Consider the following 20,215-nt stretch of genomic DNA (forward strand, 5'->3'; position numbering starts at 1 on the left):
CACCAACCACCAACCTGAACAGGAATTACAACCACAGTTACTCTCATATTAGCATCCACAAAATATCTACACACATACACTCACGCGCGCGTGCATGCTCTCTCTCTCTCTCACACACACACACACACACACAACTGATATTGTGCTAATATCTGTTGACAGTTGGCTCTTCTCTGCATAATTGGCTCCACCTCCTCCATTAGCGGCGGCTCTGTTTGGCTCCCCAGGGCCTGTGTTAGAACAAATTTGAGGAGTGTCATATCTCACGCATTTCAACAGGGCCAGCAGGGTTACACTCACATTAGCGTAATGAATCAATCTGCCCGGCTAAACGGCTGTCGGAGGCAAACCATCATGCTGCGAGGAAGCGCCTGATGGCGGGTCAAATCTTGTCGTGGGAACTTTAGCGCATGCCAAAATGGCGATGAATACATCTCTGTGCTTTTATGCACACACACACACACACACACACAAACACTGCATCTCACAAGTGTGACAATCAGTGGTTTTGCAATAAAGCTGCTAAAAGATAGTTAATAATTAACATTATATTTAAAGTAATATTAATTACTTAACATACTTAACAATGATACTTGTTTTAGGCAAACAAAATACCTCTTAAAGATTCTACTGACAGGCATTTGGACGTATTTAAGCCTGTAAAAAAAACGCAAAAAAAAACAACAACAAATAACTCTGATAACATCTTCTACCTATCAGATTTATCTCGGCGAGGAAAAACACCTAAATCCTTTTCCTCCTACCTGCACTTTGTCAGGTGTATCACAATTTGTGGCATGTGGATGTTTTCCTTTTTTGACTAAGAGGCATTAAAGACAAAGGGGAAATAACAACCCCCTTAAGTAGAAGGGACGGCCGCTTTAGCACCTGAATGGCTGCACATTGAGCCGCTGCTAATTAACTGATATGAGCATCTGAATGGAGCCTGGAACAGGCTGTCGACGCGCCACTGATAACCACCTGCTGATCCGCAAACAGCGGTTGTGGCGGCACATGGCCAGGCGGGCCGTACAGCCGGCCAGCCGGCCGCTTGAATCACTGGATTATTGGGTGGGATTAGTCTCTCTTTTTAATAAAAATAGCAAAAAACTTGATATTCCACTGTTTGAGACAACACTGAGGCACTGACCTGTTGATTTCTCATAATTCTTAGCTGAAACATGACTCACAAATGCTCAAGCGGCAGAAATAAAGAGGAAAAGATAAAAGTAATAAGATAAATGCATAAAGATTAAGCAAGAATCCTCATAAAGGAAAGGAAGGGAGTGACTAAATGTTAAAACGTGGACGACAGAGATGAAGTGAATTTAGCTGCCTTGTTCTGTGATTTGCCAAATGAAGTGATCAATCAGCAGCCGATCTGTGTTAATGGCTCCATCGATAAGTTCACCGACTGATCAATACTCAGAGATCCAAGAGCCTCACGTCTGACCCACAAAGACACGGGGCTCTGCAAAGTTTCAGCGTTGTCTCGTCCCAGCCATGATTATATTTTGGGAAGAGACGCCTGGTAGCTGTTATCGTCTCACTTCCTGATTCCCACCTCTTATTTGTGGTACTTGTGGTAATTCTCCAAATCCTCCCGCTGTACCAAATCCAAACAGGAAGCTGATATTTATTCCCCAAAACAATAAACAGGAAGCAGCTGCTGCATCCAAATATGTCTGATTCTTTTCATTCTGAAATGCTAGAAAGCAGCAGCAGCAGCCGAGCGAGCAAGAACGCCACCTGCCACCCGAGTCTGCCGGCTCCGCCTACCAACCCCCGGCCACCTCCCTGCCCCCACCCCGACAAATCAAAACCAAAGCAATTCTTTTTTTTATCTGCAGATTGTCAGACAATGCCTGGAGGATCCCGTAGCCTAATCTCCCCAATCCCTCCATCCTCCTTTATCCCACTGTTAAAGAATGTTTGAAAGGGCGACACCGAAAACTCCAAAAAAAGAAAAAGAGGAATGGGGGAAGGGAGAGGGAACATCTGGGGTATTGGGGGAAGGGGGCAAGAAGAAATAAAGAGTTGATATTTATGAAAGAGTAAAAGGAACATATTTTTTTTCCCACGAGCTACAATAATTTAAATTACTTTTTATTTAGCACTACTTAAACATAAGCATAAATAAGGTTTTGCCATCTTTTTCTTTGCTGAGTCATCAATTGAAAGAAGGTGGAATTAATGCTCCAACTACAGATAAATAAATTGAATTGAGCCATAAATGGACACCACAGTAGTTTAGCAAATAATTTATTGCATCTTCAACATAATGCCGACAACTTGTATTGTGTACGTTGTATTTAGTCCACAAGTAGAAAGAAACAAGAATATAAAAATAATAATTCACCACCAGTTTGCAGCAAGTGGAGCTGTCGGTAAAATAAAAGCATTAAACAGAAGTTAAGCGAGCCAAAGAGAAAAAAAAAAAAAACGTTCAAGAGAAAAAAGTTCACGAGCCATTCAAACACTTTAAACATTCACCAAAAAGTTCAACTTAATTAAGATAAAACAAAAGGCGAGCGCACTTTGTGTTCTCCAATTTGCTTAAATCTGCTTTTTCTGCCTCATTTCATCTCCAAATAGGCCTAAAGAAGCTTTCCCCCCCTCCCCACCTCGGTTAGGAGACGTTTCAGAAGAAGTCAGAATTGCTCAAACCACAAATTTGCTGTGTCAGTGCGACACTTGAGCGACACCACCATCCCACTCAGAGTATTATGGGTAAAACACTTTATTCCTCCGTCCCCGTGAAAGATTATACGAGTTATCCCATCAAAGTTGAGTAAAAACGCCATTCTTGTGTCTTTAAGCTCTTGCATGGGAGGTCAATAAGACTCGGCCGCCGCTTACAAGGCCGGCCCGGGTGTAATCTGGCCCCAGTTACATTAATTAAATGGTAAGCTCCTTTAGCAATACGTCCCCAAAAGAAATTGGCTGATAATATACTTAAAGCGTTCGGCGTTCGCCTGTTTGTTTCAAAGCTGGCAGACGCTCACCCATGCGACTCACGTACGGCAGCTTAAAACCCTCGGCTGCAGCCACAATGAGCCCGCCAGAGAAACTCCACTTATCAAAGGGAAACATATTTGTCTCCGTGAGCTCCGTTTACACCGGCCCACTGACGAAACTTTGCCCCCGTTTTTCTTTTTTTTCTGAGCACAAATGTGTAAAGACCTGCGAGTCAAAGGCAGCATTTTCCTAAAACAGTGCAGAAATAGTGTTTATTTCATTGATTATTGCTTTTCATTTTATTTATATAGTGTTGTTGTTTTCATTGACTGTGAAAATATACAAATTTACACATTACCATTTTGGAAAAAAAGGATTAAAACTTCTACGATATCTCAATAAACTAAATAAACAAAGCAAAAGAAAAGAAATAACCTTGCAAAGTAAATGCTTATCCAAACCAAGATTTCCTTTAATCAAACTTTTTAATTGATGATTTTTTTTTTAAACAATTGTACCAAACTAAACAGATTATTAGATTTGTACTTTGTATTTGTATTTGTACTCTCCCAAATTTAAAATTTCTTATCTAAAGGAAAGCAGGATTTTCAAAGAATTTGAGATATTTTATTATGTTACAGCTGTTATTGATATCACCAATTCAGTTTGAGCCTCAGTGCTTTCCAGCAGTCACTCTGCGATGTGTACTAATTAGTCAAAATCTTTTGAGGAATTGCATCGATGTCAATGTACACGTTTAGCCTCATCCCATCGCTAATTAGCGGTGGTGAGAAACTACGGAAACAATTAACGTTTAAGCACCGAGAGAGAGCAAGAGAGTGGCTTGATTATTGATAATTGATGAAACACTTTGAAGCGGCATTGATGCACTCAGGCCCGCCTGCAGCTCCCCCAGCATCCGTCAAATATCAGCCCTCGCAAATCAATTTTACACATGATCGCCCTCCTGCCCCGCGGCCCCTCCCCTCCAATTAAGCTCCCTTCATTAGCATATATATGATATCAGTGGTAAACATCAGTCGGCCAGCGATTCACAAGCGCTCTGGGATAATAGGAGGGGTTGAACACCTATTAACCCCGGCAGCACTGAGGCAGGCTGGGAAATTCCCCAACCCCACCGCCCCTCATCACCCCCACCGCCACTACGCCACAGCAGTTCCGTCTGAGGCAGAGGGATAAGGAGTCAGTCGGCTTCATACGCAAGTTTGGACACAAGGACAAGAAATCTGAGTCAGGAGGTTGTTACTCTAATTGAGGAAGCAAGTCTCAAAAAGAAAATAAGAATTCTGAACAAAAATAAAGAGCTGTAACTTCAAACCATACATTCTCTTAAATCCAATTTAGCAAAAAAAAAAAAAAAAAAAAAATCCAAATTGTTTGCAGCCGGCCATGGTCTGACTGGACCAGATCAGCATTCTTTGTGAAGTCTGTTTCAGCGTGAACACTGCAGTGTGTGGTTGGCCTGATCACAACTGGACTCTTCTCTCCTCATCGAAAGCTCCGCTCACCATCGCCGCATGCTGCCCCAAGATGACACGGCATGCATTGCTGGCCACTGGCGTCAATTTGAAGCCATGAGCTGGTATTAACCGGCGGAGAAAGGGTCTGATTGGCCCTTTGTCCAAATGTTTTGTCTGGACTATTTTCCTTGTGGATGGGTGAACAGATTTCAGATTAGTGAAATCTGAATTAGATTAGTTCAATTTGATGTGTCAGATTGTTTTTACACACTGAAAGAGGGTCCTTTTTTCACAAAAAAGTTGTATACAAATTACTTTGATTGACATTACCATAACCTCAGCGGCCGTTTACACAGAGACAGATTTTCTTGAAACAGCACATTTACGAAAACGCTCTCGAAAGAAAAAAAAAATGTGTTTACACTAAACTGTATGAACAATAAATTCAGTTTCACGGATACAGTGGAAACAACTGAAAACTATGTAGTACCTATGCCAGGCCTATTGTGGCGCCGCAAGTTTACTCCCTGAATGCAGAAGAGGAACACCTAAAGCACGCCGTGTTTAAAGAAGCTGCAGCTCTCTAACAACATTTAGCACCACTGAGAAAATGAAGAAAGATCGCTTGTGAAAAGACGGTGTGGATAAATGACAGTTGACCCTCTGCTTTGAGTTGCTTTAGAACACAAAGCCTCCAAAGGTCCATGTTAAAGAGTGACTCGGAGTCGTGCCAGTGAAAGCTCACTAACATTTTTGTCATTTAGCTTTCCTGCCTCAACATCCCAGTCTGTGAGCCAAAAGAAAATAAATAAAAAGTAAAACCGGAGGTTTGCAAACCGCTTTCATTGCGCTCATTTTCACTTTTCACACAATCCACAAGGGATCCATGACCACCATGTATTATAGTTCACTATTGTTTGCGGTTTGTTGTAGTGGAGGTTAATGGGAATTAGTAGCAATAACAAGTCCGTTGCCCGACGTGGTTATTGTTGTTGTTGTGAGTGGTCGTCTGCACCTCACGGCCCCTCAGTTGCAGGTTGGTGGGTGGGGTTTAGAGCTGTGAAATCTGCTTTTCCACAAAAAGGTTGGTTTCGGCGTTTACAAGAATCTGGGCAAGGCGGCGTTTTCAAACGTATCCACCCTGAGGAAAAGTGCAGTTTCGGTCTTTGCAGTTTCAGTGCTCCCATCATCTATCCAGCTGTAGCGCCACAGTGCTACTGATTAGCGATCCAACCGTGCAGTGACTCGTCCGTGGTGATGAACTGTGACAGCCAGGCATCGGCACTGCGCCTGTCTAACCACCCGTGATTGTAGCGCTGTGACTCTAACGCAGCAGACGCTTGTCGTTAACTTCACATCAGTCTCTATTATCTCCGCGAATGGTCATTGTTCTAGCCGACTCCTCACAGCTGCTTTTATTGTTGCCACCTCAAGTGTGAAGTGGAAGCAGCAACAACTACTAGAACAACAACAGCGACTCGAGAGGCCAAAAGAATCTTCTTGAGTACCGGGACTTTTGTTTTTATTCAGCAGTTTATAGTGGAGCTCCTGAGCAGTCGAACGTCAAAGCATCAAAGAGCCAATCGATTGAGTGTCTCACTAGTTAATAAAGACCATGAGGGCAGAGGAGAGAGGATTTTTAGGGAATTTTAGAGAGTTTCTTCTTCTTCTTCTTCTTCTTCTTCTTTGGTGGAACTGAAGAAAATTCATATTCAATTGTATTGATCCCTTTGGGAAAATAATTTCTCTGCAGTCGGGCCTTTAGTGGCCTTTAGTGGTGTTGGTAAGGGTAGAGAGAAGCAGTGGCCACTATTCCATAATTGGTCCTGGGATTCAAACCAGCGACCTTCCAATTATGACCTTGCGCTCCTCCAATCTCAGCATCACCACTTATGCATTTATCTAAAGTTCTATAGTTAAGTTGTTGCATGTGATTTATTTAAATTCTGTAGTTTATTTTCTCCCCCCTTTACCCCCTATCTTTTTTTGACATGCCAACCAAAAGTTGGCAGAAACCCAGCAAGCCTGCAGGACCTTGGAGTGTTATGAATCCCGGCTGATCCCCGGTTGCTCGCCGCCCATGTGGTCACTTCTGGTTCACACGCTTAAAGCCTCTTTCGGGCTTCGGAGACTTAAAACAAACAGTCGTTGTTTGAATGGCCTCTGACACCCGAGTGTGCAAGTGGCGGGTTTTTATCTTTGGGGCGCGATGAGCGGCAGCTACTGAAGGTGCGGTCTATATTATGGTTTTGGATTAAAGATTTAAGCCCAGTAAAGCCCATGAACAGGCCTAATCCTGCTCTTCAGTGCGGCTCAGCAGACGACACCCGGAGGCGCTGATCCACCGTCGGCTCACTTCCGATCGCTCATCGTCTGCGTGTCGGAACAACCTGTTGCAGAGCCTTGCACCTAAACACACAGTGTTTGAACGCTGAAACTGTTTTATGCAAATGTTTGGGTCCCGTTCATGATGACTCAGCTGTGTGAAAGTTCACTCCGATGCATCATGTCTTGAAATGAACAGTATTGCACATATGTGGATGGTTGGACAGAATCAACCAGAATCAAACTGAATGAAGAAAATCAGCCCCGGAGTGACCAACACTTTTTTTTCACCGCATCTTGTTGCTTTCATGATGTTTGCTAATGCTAACTAACAGAGGCATGGGCAGTGGTAATCACAGCTGTGTAGATGACCCGAGGTCGGTCCGAAGACAGGACGTCCTTTTCCTCAGGTGATTCACGGATTGTCCTGATGTGAAGATAACGGTTCTAAGTCCCATGGTACAGTTACCACTCACCGAATTAGCCAGCCGGAGGGCTAACGTCCGCTAACTCAGGCTAAACAGAAGTAGCAAACAAACCCCCGAAAAACCAACTTGCAGCTTTCCCTGCGGTCAACCTGGCCTCAGTGGGTCTCTGCCACTGTGTTGCATTGGTACAGTCGTTAACAGATTTAACTGTGACGATGTAGTGATTGGCTAATTAGGCACTTGTTCAGAATTTGGTTGTGATGACAGACCCATATTACTTCACGTCTTTGCACCGGCTCTGTCATGGTTAAGAGTTGAATCTTGGCTTCTTTTCTGTAAAAAAATGTTCAGATCTTGTCATCAGTTTTTGCATTGAGACATCAGCATAGAACCAAACAAGTGTTTTGTGTTTCCCCCCCTTGGTAAATTCCCCAGAATTCACTGCAAAGCTGTGGGACGTCAGAACTCATGCAGGCGGACCCGCAAGTCATTTAGCCCCCATCTTAATTCTGCCTAACAATGCCACCGGAGAAAACTAATTAGGTACATTTCACCCATTTCCATGTTAATGTTTTGTTTGTGGCCATTGTGTGCGAAGACAATGGGGCGGTGATGCTAATGACGGATTCCCAGTAACAGCGTCCTAATGGGGGCCCATTCACTGCACGGAGCCCAGGGGCCGTGGTAGTTCACCCGCTGCACCCCCCCTCCACGCACACACACACACACACACACGACTCACCCTCCTCCCTCAGGGATGAAGGGAGGTTCTCTGGGGAGGGACCATCTACAGTTTACAACACATATGGACGGCGAAAGAGCGTAAACACAGATTAGAAAAGAGGAGAGGAGATCCACATCTGTCAGGTTTTTCTTCTTGCAAATTCTTTTTAACACTCCATTAAAGCCATTACTGCATTTTTGTCCAAAAACGTCGGGACTTTTGACGAGAAGCTGACAAAGACCAAATGGTCAAAACAGCAACAGCAAGAAATGAAGATTACCACACAATTCAAAGTCACACTTACTGTGCACGTCACTTTGCACCTCTGTGGTTTTAGAAATTAAAAAAGTTGGAATTATGTTGTTGCCTAATACCTACAAATGACACCACACAATTTGAGACCTTGCGGTCAAAACAACATGCCTACAGGAAAACAGATGCACAAACCTGTCGGGGAGAAATGAAAATGACAGAAAACGAGAACAAGCCCTACAAATAAAGTTTTTTTTGTTGTTGGCCTCCAACCCTCATGTACAAATCACATCTGTTTAGCATGAAAAATCTCCGGTAATTTACTTATTTTTGTAATAATTTGGAATCTTTGACCAAACGTGACGAGAACAGACTGGCACATTTTTTTCCTCTTGGAGCCAAGGGTGCCAAGGGTGTGTCAGGTGGTAGCATGAAGGGCTGGTGTCAGCCAGGCAACATGCTAACACTGGTCCATGTCTCTGTGGCACAGCATCAAACCAAACATTCAGAATTTGGTCCCGAAACAAACCAAATTCTCTCTCTCTCTCACTCACTCACTCACTCACTCACTCACTCACTCCCTCGATCTCTCTCTGTCTCTGTCTCTGTCTCTTTCCTTGGCCGTTATTCTTTTTAGGTTTTGGAACAAGTGCTAATACGTTGGGTTTTTTTCTGTAGGTCAGCCACCGTCCAAAAAAGGGCAACACTTGGATCCCAAATTCTCAGATCCTGAATCTCCAAAAAAAAAGGGTGTCCAAAGCAGTAGCTGGTGGCGTTTTACCACCGTCCAAAACATCAGAGCGCACCTCTCCTCAAGCGTTTATTGGTTTTTTAGCCTGTCAACCGCCGAGGTGTCAGCCTTGTTAGCGGAGTCTGCGGTGCTAATAAGGTGCAAATCCCGAGCTGACACACACGCGCACACACACACACACACACACACACACACACACACACACACACACACACACACACACACACACACACAGACACACACACACACACACACACTCACTCCCTGCAGAGGCTGAACACACAGGGCGCTGCAGAGACGCACACGGCGGCGGCTTATCGGTGCTCTCCAGACAGCCGGCCCAGATCAGTCGACGTGCCGTGCGATCGATGCATCCGATAAGGAATTAAGACAGAAAATAAACTGCACACGTTATCGGGGAACTCGGTACATGGCCTAATTATGATGCGGCGTGTGTGTGAGAGGATGATATGGCAGGACTGGAGTGGGACGAGTGTGTGTGTGTGTGTTGGGGGTTGAGGGGGTTGCGTGGGATTTGGGCAGGGGGTGGGGGGGGGGTGAGCGAGGTTGGGGGTTTGGAAAGGGGAGGGAAGGGGCTACGATGGAAATGAGATCAAGGCGTTTGAAAGGAACTACAATACCCACGATTCCTGAGTGGTGGAGGGTTGAGACAGCAACACCTTCTTCCTGTGAGATCTTTCACACCGACAGAGTCCAGAGGAGCCAGAAAGGTGACGGGTTGTTACTTATTTATTTATTTATTTATTTTTTGAACGGACCATTTTCTGAAAAGGAAATCAATTTGGTGCAGCATTTCACCTGGACAAAGGTGTCCATCAATCTATCCGTCAATGCCTGATTTAAAAGTTGTCCTCCAGTCAAACCTACAAAAAAATTGATAGGTTCAAAACCGTGCATGTACCATGTAAGTCATCACAATCAAACATGTAAATGTCATGTATTTGTATAGTAAACATATGCATGTGAAACCATCCCCAGAGTTAAATTTGTTGTCCATCTTTTTCTTATAATTTAGAATATTTATTCCAGAATTCCTGCATTTTCCCACTGTTCAGATTCTTATCTTCTTCTCATCTTCATTCATTCAGACATTGTTTTTTCTTTCTGTTTTTTGCCTGAAAAATTAAACACCAGGTAACAAATGAGTACATTTTTTATGCTAGAGAGTAGTGTCAAGAAAGAGTTACGCCACTTGCCAATAAAGCAGGTTGTTGGTGAGACAAAACACGGCGGCGATGCATCCCGGTTTTTGCTCTTCCTCTATGATTGAGCCGTGCTCCTGCTGTCCTGTTTCTCACCAACGAGGGAAAAAAGGTCAGTTGGAGAAATCGTTGGCGTGCCCGCATCCAGCCGTGACCCCCGCTGAGTTAGCGGACAGCGAGGACGCTCGGTTCCGCCTGGTGCTTCGATCGGCGGCGTCCGACTGGCCGGACTCCAGCCGGCACAGGATCCCCTTTGATCCGCTGATTCCAGAATGCAGACCGATGGGGCGGCACCAAAACTCCTCTGGCTGCCAGCTTCTCCACATGGGCTCCGTGTGGCAGAAACCCCCAGCAGGAATCACCAGTTGAGTGGAGAATCGTTTTGGTCCAAACGCTCTGGGTTGTCCACATATGCTCACATCCCGTTTCAACCAGTTTTACCTGTTTGAGTTGATTTTGAATGAAATTTGCATTGCAACCCAATTGCCCAGTTTTGTTTTTGCATCGCATTGCATTGAGATCAGTTTTTGGACATGTCATTCATTTGTGATGTACTGCATTGATCCAAGAAAAAGTTGACATTGACCCACATGCTGCACTGTTCCATCCAGCTTAGGACTGGATGTTTCAGGATGATGACTTTGTCACTTGTTGCAACACATCCAGAGTGTAAGAACTACAACATATTAATTATAAACAACAACCTTGGATGCACCCAAACCATTTGAAACAAAAAAATGATGATCTGGCAAATATTTAATGACAATTGAGATTGTGTAAAATCTCAATTTGGGAGATTCGTGCTGGGCACGCTAACGAGGAATCCTGGCTGTGTTTGTTTCTGCCCTCAACCTGATCGGAAGATCTGTGATGGGGCGCCTGAGCCCTAATTAGCCTCCTTTTAATGGAGGAAGGTGTCCAGAGAGCATGACGCATCTGCCTGGCTAACCCCTCCCTCTACTCCCCCTCCACCTCCTTTTATCACGACTTGGATGGAAACAAACTGGTGCTCCAATTAAAGGGCGGAGCAGCCATGTAAATAATAATGACCACAAATTGGCTGGTCATAAGGACGGATTTAAAAAGTTCAACGCCAAAGTAGTTTTGAAGAAGTAGTTTGCATATCTGGAGCCGTGCCTCGACACTGAAGCGTTTGAATCAACATGATTTGACGACGTCGGCATGGGAGTGGGAAACCCAAGATCCAGTGTTGTACAGCTTCTAGCGTGTTGGCAAACAATGACCAGAAGGCTTGTAAGAACTGGACTTGTGTGACTCAAGTCAGGAGAGTCAAGTCTCTGGAGGGAAATACAAATAACCTTCACAACCTATTGATGCAGTCCGTGCGAGGAAAATTGTCTGCCAGAAACCGTTGAGCAAAGCAGTCCGTCATTTCAACACACACCTAATTCAAATAAATGCCAACGGTGTCATGATTAGTTGTCTGTGATACCCGCAGATTTGGCACTGATCCCCCAAGTTAAAACATTTGAGAGTATTTTGACCTTTTAGGTAAAAAGAAAATTCTTGTCCACACCACTTAATTCCTTTCTCACCTAAGAGATCTTTTTGAAGTAATACAAATACAATATCCAGGTGTAAATCTAAAGAATCAGTCTCATGACACAGATATCGATCAGCACCGCTACCAGTAGGTATTGATGTCATCAGTACTTGGATCGCTGTGCCAAGCTGCTGTTTATTATGGTTTGTCATTCACTCTTAAATCTTATTTTCACTCTGTCATGAGACACTATGTGTGTGTTAAAAAATTAAATCTCTGGATAGGATCACATGATCAGATTGGCTTCTTCCAGTCTGAGTCTCCAAGATCCAGAATTGTTTTGCTGGGGGAAACTGGGAGGCTCCAAACAGTACTGACGCTGCAACTCAGCCAGTGGCCGTCTACAGTTTTGAAAGGGAGGCGGAGCCACATTGACGAGCTCCCAAATCAACAAGAGTTAAACTGGACGCAGAGTTTTGAAATGTCCGCCCTGACTTGAAAGTAACGACGGAGCCTCAGAGCAGCCCAGCAAGGCCTGCAGGTGTTGATGTGTTTTGAAGCCGCTGGTCCAGAAAGAGCCTTTAAAGGAGCAGACCAAAGGGAAGTGGCTGACACTTCAAAGGAGTTCCTGAGTCGCTCTCCTCCCTCCGACGGCGAGGTCACTGTCAACTCTGACGAGTCGCCGCTCGGCCATTAAGTTCCGAGCAGGAGGAGGGGAAGAGGGAGGAGGGGACGGGTCGGGGGGAGGAGGAGGCGTGTTTCTCTGTCCGCTGGTGAGGTGGGGGGGCGGCCTTCGGTGAAAATCAAACAGAGCCCAATTAAACTGATTCTAACATGCCAGTGATCACGAGGATGAGGCTCACCTGGACTCCTGGTCGCTTGCAAGGACTCACCTCAGCCTCCGAGACTCCCGGGAGGCTTTTCGAGGCCCGGCATGGCCAGCATCATGGAATCTTTTTTTTGTGTTTTTTTTTTTTTATTATTTTTGCTTTACTGATGATCTGCTGTCGAGGTGTCGAGTGGTTGGCACTCAAAGATGAGTCCCATGCACAAGTTCATACCGATGGACATGTTATAGGAAAAAACATTGACATAAAATTAGAACCTTATGGTCACAGAAGGTTATTCTCACATCCAAACAGGGTCTTTAAAAATCAGCGACGATTGCTTACAGAGGAGCGCTGACAGTCCACAGAAGTCTCCTGGCCCTGTTAGGCGGAGACAAAGAGGAGTCAAACTCCTGCGCCAAACGTCAGCCTCCTAATTACTGGCATTCTGAGGGCAGCAGGGCCTGACATCACACAGGGGTCCGCCTCTGGTGTCGCTGGAAATTAACGGCGCCCACCAACGGGGGAGTGGCCGATGAGCAGTACAAAATAATTAACGCCGCTGCGCCGCAAATCAAAGGGCCGGCAGAGAAAACAGGCGGCCACGCTCGGCTGGAGCTGAGGCCCCGGCCGGAGACGCAAACCACTGTAGTCACATCAAAAAGCGGCCAGGCGGGAGTCTGACTCTGCACAAAAGGCTGCAATTAGCACGGCACATTAGCGCGGCGCATGACGGGGCGACTCCCTCAGCGCAACGCAACCAGGACCCTCCCAGAACTGAGGTAGGTACGAGTTTTGTTTACCAAAACACAGCAGAATGCCTAGCTTAAAACCCCCAGTTTTCAGTTAGTACAGAAGCAGGTCGTGTGAAAACGGTCAAAGATATAACAAAAAAAATTTAAAAAGGAGGATAGCATTATTTTTCTTCCACCAGATGCAAGATGACACATGATATTTAGCAACGTGTGATCTGACGATTTTGTTATGGCTAGCGGGATTTGACAAATGTTATTGCTTGCTGAAATTATTATTATTATTATTATTATTATCGTTTATAAATATTTTTGAGCAAATTACCATTTGAATTTGCAGTGTAGTTTTGAGGGGGGATTTTGTGTTTGTTTATTTGCAGAATTTTCTTTTCGCTTCTGTTGTGTTTTTTCTACTGCATTGTTTCTGTGATTGCAGTTTTTTTTTTATTTTTTATGTTTCTCTGGTTTTGTCTCATTTGCCATGGTTGACCACAGGGCGTGCCCCCTCTGTGATTCGACACTGCAAAGGTGCCAAATGAATTTGATAAAAGATAAGAATGTATGGTGGTTTTTGATCACACCAAAGCTTCACACTTTTTGTCAACACTACCTTCACACCTTCAACACTTTTTAAAAACAGCTGAACTGAAAACCTTGTCCTGGATTTTATTCCCTTGGTTTAGCGTCACTTGGGCAAACAGTTAACTTGGATTAGATGCTCACATTTGCCTCAACTGGAGGCGGAAACGGTCGTAATCTTCAAGTCGTCGGCAAGACAAAAAAAAAAACAAAAAAAACAGACGAGCCCTGCAGGCACGCTTAGTCCAAACAGCAAATTGTTGAATGGGGATAATGAGGCTAGTCATGAAGGGTCATTCGCTCGCAGCTGCCGACAATCAGGGAAAAATTGTTAATGACGCTTCGCTCTGAAGCGTTATCGAGTGGTGGATTAGAGGACGGATCAGCTGGTTCAAGAGAGAAATCTGGTTATGATTAAAAACAACAACAGAGATGTGTTTTAGATGTTTACACTCAGGCTAAGCGGCTCTTCACCCTCACCCTTTGTTTCCCCCTCAACAGAAACAGAGTAAATGCCAAAATAAATTGAATTTAAGTTCATTTTTTTTGCAGCCTTTATTCGCAGAAGTTCTTCACAACACGACAGAGACTGGGTTGAGATCACTGTGAAATCGGAGCACAGAGAGACATGGAAAGCTGCTGACTGGTGCCCCCTGTTGGCCGTCAAATGCACACACGTTCAAAACTGAAGTGGAATTTAATTCTGCGCTGCCCAAAAATGGTGCAAAGAAGCCTGGAATCAGCCGCCGGTGTATTTAAGGCAAGAAGTCAGGGCTGAGAATTCTTTTTTTTTTATGCTCCTCAGCTGGACAGGAAGTGATGTAAGTGAAGGGCGGGGGGGGAACACTGAATCCACAGGGATCGGAGCTGTGGGGCTGAGAGGCCAGAATCCCCCCCGGCAGGAAAATAGAGCCGTGCAGCGTGTTATTTGGAGGATGATGGTAGCAATTGAAGAAATGCAGGGTTTGGACACATCATGAGGGCGTATTAGTGAAAATATGGAGGACGCCCTGAAGGTGCTGAAAACATCTCAGCCAGCGGCCGTGAACGGAAACAAAATACGGGGCCCTTGTTCTGAAGCTGAAACCCAAGCACCCTTGCCGCCGTCGCCGCCACTCTGGAGCCCGGGTTGCATCATGTGCTGGCATGGAGAAGGAAGATGACCTCATCATCGTAGTGTTTATGGATCACTGGGCCGCTGGCCTTGATTTCTTTTATTGAATTATGGGAAATTCATTCTTTTTATTGAAGGAGTGGCTTCCAAATCCAATAAGGCCGTCAGCAGTCCTTGGAGCGGCTGTGGTGGCGGCTGTCACCACACAGAGGCAACGGCAATGTCACCCATATGTTCACCCAACATAATACACAGATGCACCAAAATGTTGGGGGAACATTTTTATAGATAGCATATGTGCTAATGCACATCAGTCACAGCTTAGGGTAAATATGACCTAAAAATTCGAAAAGCATTATTTTTGAATACAAAATTTCAAAATGTTTAATTTACTCACATCCCATCCAGCAAAGGAGGATCATGTTTTGGAGCGTCAGCACTCTGAATCTCCGCCCACAGTTTCTTCTTCCTCTCCTTGGAAGATGCTGATTGGTGACTAGTTTCCTGGAGGCTTTCAACGTGGATAGGCAAGGCATTGGTCTTAAAATCTCCTCATTGGCACCACCATGCACTATGTAGCGTAACACTAATTCAGACATTAAAGTCCATGGAACGTGTTCTAGTTTGGAAGAGAGGATCACTTCAGACCTCATGACACCGGCAGAACTTGGGTCCAGAAGGTCTGGGTTTGGGCGGTACAAATAACTCCCAGAAGAATGTGCGGTTCCACCAGCCTGACTCCCCTCTTGAAATGTGAACTGGGTCAGTAGGAAAAAGGTTGTCCTGTACCTGCTGGAGCGTGTGCGGGACGAGAGGCCACGTGCCTTAATTAAAATGTGATAAAAGCCGGCCGGGTTCAGGAGGAGGCTCTAGCTGACCAGGCCGAAGCTCCAGCCACCGATCCCTCAGACGTCTTCGGCCCCCCGGAGCAGGATTGATCTCTGGCTGGCTCAGGAGAGCCCGGCCTCCTCTGGGCTTAAGGGCCACACACCTGTGCATGCATCGGGGCCGGATAAGCCCAGATTAAGCTAAAGTTACCGGCTCTTTCCCCGCAATGTCATTCAAAACCTCAACAGCGGCCGCCCCGGCGGACAAAGCACCTTTTTTTTGGCCCGTCCTAATAAACGCCATTAGCTTTGAGACATCAAACATGGAGGATTATGGGATTTTCTAGCCCAGGGAAAAAAAAGATGGAGGGTCCATGGGGACTCCCTCGCTCAGCCGCTCCTTTCTCTGCGGAGATTACGCTACAATTTGTTTTCCTTTTTTCCGCCATTTTGTACGTCCCTCCCCCTGTTGCAGACGCCACACAAGAGAAAGTGGTACAGTAATCCCCTGCCGTCCGGACCGGCGACAGTGAGGAAAGGAAGATTACACAGGGCTTTGTAAATTGTTTCTATACACATGTGCACGGGTGTTTGGGAGATCTGCGAGCGACTTAACGCAAGTGTTCAGAGCGTGCGTGCACACACGCACACACACACACACGTACTGGAGGAGTGCTATTCTTACTCTACTGCTGTTGACTGAAAACACGAGGCATTGCAGGAACCAAAGTCAAGGTGTAAATTAAGGAGTTGGAGTTAATCAGGTGCTTACAGTCAAGGAAAATAATCTGTGTTAGAAGACTTAATTTAGGTAAACTTTGACATGAATAAATTATAAATCGTGGAGTAAGTCTGAATTGTGGGAATTGTTTTTTTTTTTTTTTTTCCGTTGCTCCTTGTTTTTCCGAGGTAATTTTACCATCTAAACTTTTCTTCGCCAGAGTCATTAGCATCATTTTCAGCAGCAGCCTTGGCTAACTATGAAAGCCAGACAGTAATTAGCCTTGTCTGCTGATGCTACGATGAAGAAAACAAAGCAACTATTCTAAACAAAGGTAGGAGGACAAACTGTATCCACAGTGACTGTGACACTGGATGAACCTCAGATGGTTCTGTTGGACCTCATGTTTCCCCTCTTTGCTAGTGTTCATTCAAATTATACATCGACGTCTGTGGTGATGTGGCCCTAATACAATGTTTCAACAGAAAGCAGTAGCAGTATCATTGACATTGGCATGTTAGCAAAGGTGTAGCTAGCGTAATTAACGCCAGAAGTCACTTCAAAATGGAGAGAGGATATCAGAGTTATATTATCTTTGCTTAGACCAGGGGTCAGCAACCTTTCCCACTCAAAGAGCCATTTGGGCCCATTTCCCCCAGAAAAGAACACAATGGGAGCCGCTGAACCCTATTAGTAAGTAAGTAACTCGAAGTAGAACTTCAACTTTGTTTTCTGTCCCCACCGTCCCCCACCGTGTTCTTTGCTGTCTTCCCCGTGCTATGTCAGCGAGCTGCTACTTGTGTAAATACACTGGGCTCCAGGTCTTCTTCTTCTTCCATCTTTAGGGAGTAAAATCACAGTGCCAAATAAGGGCTGGCGTGAGTACTTTCCAGCGTTTCCGTGTACATGTGGATATTTTTGGAGGTGGCTTCATGTAATCTCTTTTTTTCAAATGCTTTTCTTAACATGCTCAATTTTTTTTTAAAAAGTCCTCTCCTTGTAAACGGGGCCATAAAAATGGCTAAAATGTATTTACATGCTTTTTTTGTGTTTTTCTTTCTCCCCAACGCAGTAAGGAGCCATTGGAGAGGCGCAGAAGAGCCGCATGCGGCTCCAGAGCCGTGGGTTGCCGACCCCTGGTCTAACCTAACATAGGGTGATAAAAGTGAGGCAACTAGCAGGCCCGCCTGTATCCACCAATCAAAACTCAACCTCTGTTAGTGAGGACAGAGGACAAATGATATCCTGCTGTTAACTGGTTTTGCAATAACCCAGTTTTTGAAGGAGGGAACTGTCGGTAACTAAAATGGCGGGAAATACTTTATCCTTTATTATTGTCTTTTTGGGGTAAGTGGCTGTTTGTTCACCGGGCGGAGCTGTTGTCGAGCCCACGCAGATCACCTGTTCAGCTCCGCCCCCACCCCTCTGTCCCACTCTCCCTCATCCACCTGAACAGATCTGTGAGTCAAGTCGTCCCTATCAGGAGTCAAAGGTTGGGGCTGCTGCTAATCCATGTAACACAAGGAGAATAATCCTCAGCACCCGCTCCGCCGTCTTCTTTCACCCTTTTGTTTTTCCGGTAAATGATCTTGGAAAAATGTTTCAGCGACGGCCTCTGGTGGTGCTGAATGAGGACCAGGGTCCTAAAGACAACAGCACCTCTCTATCTCTCTTTATTTTTTTTCAAAACTAATTTGTGCTTTGCGTTGTTCCGCCTCAGGCAGCAGCAGAGAAGAAATAGAAAAGAGATGACGGGAGCTGAGAATGGGACAGCAGTTCTTCGAGTGTCTTCTTTCTAACATATCTTGCTGTAAGTTGAACAATCCCGACAGGTGTGTTTTTTATTTTCTTGTAGAAGCAACAACAACAAATGAACGTTAATCCTGATGGAGATGGGTGCTAGCTAAATCCGCGAGGAGAGCTAGCGCTAATCTAAATGATTGTAATCCTGGTGGAGTGATGGACAGATATGCTATTGAACACAAGACAGATTAGACTTTGTATTGTATTCAGCGAGCAGCCAACCAGCAGTTGAGGTGTAATGTGCGAAGTCGGAACAAGACCATGAATCTTCTTCACCTGGAGGGAAGAACAGCAACTCTAGCTGTTCTTTTAAATCTTCAGAACGAGATGAAGAGATGAAGACTTTTTTTTTTATTCTCCCCCCCCTGCTTGTTTTGTTTGGGTTCTCCTCGTGGCCCTCTTCTGGCAGAAAAAGACATCGACACTCAGGCCACGTCCTGGTGGAGGACACACCTGCTCTGCCGCCGACATTGCGAAGGTCCCTGCCACCTTAATCCTCTTTGACTTTTCACGCAAAAGGTCATCTGTGATTCTCCAAATGGAGGAGCCCGGTGGCGGCTGGAGAAAACCAGTGTCACTTAGGATGCATTAGTCACTGGTGTTGGGTCGTTACTCACTGCTGGTGCTTGTCACGCTAACAGGCAGCATGGTTGTGTGTTTGTTACTGGAAAACAACCACAACCACACTTTTTGGAAGCATTTTCACTCGTACAGCCTGGAGATTTTCAAGATGGACAAGAAAAACACAGACAACAGATCCAAGATTTCTAAAATAAAGTTTGAAATCGCAAAAGGTTTGGACAAGGAGAGCAACGTGAGGTGAAATTAAGTGAAAAATGCGTGACCGTCCAACTTTGCCAAATTGTTGCTCCGCTTTCAGCCTCTGCGCAGGAGAAGCGCTTACAGGGAAAGTTCTCCAAAATAAGAAACAAAAAAACAAACCAAAAAAAAAAAATTGGAATTAAATTATTAACGGGGATTGATTTAAAACAAAACAAAACAAACAAACAAAAACAGCTCCTGGTGTGTTGGTCTGTACCTTGTTGGAAGAAGCTGCACAGATTTATCATATATAAAGATCCACTCTAACATCATCATCGTAATAATAATAATGATAATAATAATTTCTGACAATAACAAAACTGGGATGGTAGGAAGCAGGGAAGTAATGCTGCCCTCAGGATCTGGACTTTGAAGGTTAGTAGATAGTTGCTGACAGTTGGGTGATGAGTTTGTTCGAAGTGAACCTGCAGGCTGGCATTAATGTGTTTTCGAAGGCAAAACAAATCCCAACGTGTGTCTCTCTGGTCCCCGGTGTGACGGAGCGGTCTCGCGCCAGCAGCCATGTAAGGCAGAGGGGGAGGACGCATACTGGTGGCCGAGTCCATTTAGCTGGTGTGGCAGAGAGAGAGAGAGAGGCAGAGAAGGTCACTTGTGAGCAGAGACAAAGTGCTAATTAAGAGGAGCAGCTCCACTGCTTCCGCACAGAAAGCCCTCATCTGTCATAAAGGCCTCAGAGTCAGGACGTCAGAGAGCCGCTGAGTCGGAACAGCACACACACTCTCTCTCTCTTTCACACACACACACATAGACACGCTGCCAAGTTCACATTCACTTTTAGATAAATTGCAGCCTTTTCGTGTGTCTTTAATAATATCGGCCCTTTTAAGGAAAATGAACATTCAATGGATAATTATTCACTTATTAAAAGTCTTTCACACATATGAAGCTGAGGGGGCGGAAGCCAATTTATTTTTTTTTCTCCAAAGGGAAAATCCCCCCCACTGCAGCTACTATTTCGTCATTTTAATTTAGCGTTCAAATATTATTTATAGATATGTATTCAGTTTCTCCCTCCTTTCCTTTTTCTTTTTCTGCACCACAACAAAGCTGATGTCACACACGGGGCGCTGACACCTCTACCTGACAGGGTAGTGACCACACCC

General features: G+C 45.0%; 1 long non-coding RNA gene across 1 annotated transcript; it reads right to left on the reverse strand.

Moving 5' to 3' along the window:
• Window positions 1-107: 107 nt before the first annotated feature.
• LOC142903365 (uncharacterized) lies at window positions 108-8,676 on the reverse strand. Its single transcript, XR_012929230.1, has 3 exons — window positions 8,528-8,676; window positions 7,935-7,979; window positions 108-230 (listed from the first exon to the last, which is right to left on the reverse strand). It is a non-coding gene; the product is annotated as an uncharacterized LOC142903365 (long non-coding RNA).
• Between the last annotated feature and the right edge of the window lie 11,539 nt (window positions 8,677-20,215).

The sequence above is a fragment of the Nelusetta ayraudi genome, unplaced genomic scaffold (assembly GCF_046127955.1).
Source record: "Nelusetta ayraudi isolate G7.1 ecotype Tasmania unplaced genomic scaffold, CSIRO-AGI_Nayr_v1 ptg000109l, whole genome shotgun sequence".
Classification (NCBI taxonomy): domain Eukaryota; kingdom Metazoa; phylum Chordata; class Actinopteri; order Tetraodontiformes; family Monacanthidae; genus Nelusetta; species Nelusetta ayraudi.